This window comes from Triturus cristatus, chromosome 6 (assembly GCF_964204655.1).
Source record: "Triturus cristatus chromosome 6, aTriCri1.1, whole genome shotgun sequence".
Lineage (NCBI taxonomy): Eukaryota > Metazoa > Chordata > Amphibia > Caudata > Salamandridae > Triturus > Triturus cristatus.
Genome location: NC_140589.1, coordinates 1,484,434,709 through 1,484,436,847, shown reverse-complemented (window position 1 = coordinate 1,484,436,847; position 2,139 = coordinate 1,484,434,709).

Genomic DNA, 2,139 nt, shown 5'->3' with positions numbered 1-2,139 from the left:
TTGTGTGGCAGCAACGGGCAGCGCTGGTGCAGCTGGCACAAACTGTACAGACTGTGGTGGAGCTGGCATGGACTGTGCGTGCTGCGGAGCTCCTTGTTCATTCTGATCCTGTCTAGGTGGCCGTGGTCTTTCTTTTGTATTACCTATGGCGATATTATGTTTCAAAACTGGACAATCGTGTACGTAATGACCTGGCTTTTTACAATAATTGCATGTCCCTTTTACAGGTCCTGCTGAATCACCGGAATGTGTCATACCCTTTTTATGTCCTTCAGCTGGAACTGTCTGAGAAACTAGCATTTTCATTTTTGTGTCTTTCATGCGTCTGTGTTCATGTTCTTGTTCCTCTCTAATTCTATTGTGATGGTACTGTAACATTTGTAACATTTGTGATGGAGTGTTACCTTGCCAGGTACTCTCGAATTTTAATACTCTATTCTTTACTTGGGGCAGGGCATTTTCTACTAATTTTGTTACAAACAGATGTGGGTATGATTCGCTACTCGCTTTTATGCCACTATTTATACCAAAACATTTTTCAAATCGGGCATAGTAATCACTAGTGTCTTCATCTTGCTTCTGTTTACAGGCTGAAATTGTACCCCAATCTTCCTTTTTCGTAGTTAATAAACGTGGCAGTACCTGTACTAATAAACCTGGTAGTGCTTTAGTTTTATCCCCAAGTCCTGCTCCTGCAGTTCGGGCCTTTTCTTCTGCTTCTAATACTGACCATTCTATCTTTTGGTCTCCTACCTCCCACTCTTTTTCCCTGAGTTTCTCATAAATGCCAGCAGGCATCAATACCTTTAATATTGTCATAATGTCGGGATAGGTATACTCTCCCATGAGTAACATGTCTTTAATTTCTCGGTGAAAACCCGCTGGATCTTTGTCATGACTGGGTACCACTTTCTTCATTTCTAACAATTCTATTTTTGATATGGGCGTGTATACAAATACGCGTTTAAACTCATTGTCCTCGCCCTTTATTGGGTGTACTTCTCGTAAGGGATTCTGTCTATCCATGTAATACGTGGTTCTTGCCTTGATGGGCAATGAGACACGGTCTGAACATACAAAAAGAATATACTGCTTTCTTGATTCTAGAATTTCTTTAATTAATTTAGTACCTGAACCTCTCCATCTATTCATGAGTAATTCAGTCAATATGTCAGGTAAGGGACCAGGGTCCGAATGCTGACTCTGATATAGTATAATGAGTTGTTGAATCATATAAATCCCAGCTAAACGCTGTTCATCTGGGGTGAGATTCAAAAATGCGCGTGCTACTGTATCATCACTATATTTTCCGGGACTGTCCACCCAATGGACAGCTGCCCTAGCTAAATCTTGTTCATCCATAGAATCGAGGAAATGATAACCCCTTCGTTCTCGGAGTAGTTTGTCGGCGGCTTGGAACGAATGCTCGTTAGACCTGATGTTAATTATAGGTATTTGGAAATTCCTGTTATTATCTGGACATATCGGACGTATCGGGTCAATAGGACATCTAGTACTATTACAAGATCTTCCTTTACCTACATAGGCTATGGTGTCTGACTGTCCTGTGGGCAGTCCTGACCCTTCCTCCTCGTTTTGTTCGAACTCGTCTACCGCTAATCTTTCTTCGTGTAGGCGTTCTATTTCTTTACGGATCTTTCGGCACATGGCTATTATACATTTTTGCCTATCATGTCTCCCTTCTGATATATTCTGGCTCCATCTGGTAAGAATTTGCATTGCTTCCGGGTCTACCCCTGGTCGGTCTTGATTTCTGATCACACAATTTATGAGGAAACGTAACAGTTCCCCCTGTATCTCCACTTTCTGATATTCCATAGCTCTGTTAATACATTCAGAATCTCGCCCTGTTTGAACAAAATGATATATATTATCTAGATGCGCAGTCATTCCTGGTAACTTCCCTAGATACACCGCGGCTCGTCTGATACGTAATGATGCCAGGGTCATTTCGTCCTCTTTGCCGGGCACAGGGTCATATCTACAATCTACAAGAAGTTCCTTAAGCGTACGGGCATTTATGAGTTTGGGGGTACGTGAATGTGCTGACTCTTGAAACGTAAGTTTATTTATTCTGGGTGGCGTAGAAAAAATGTTGCTAGCACCTCCCGCAGCCCC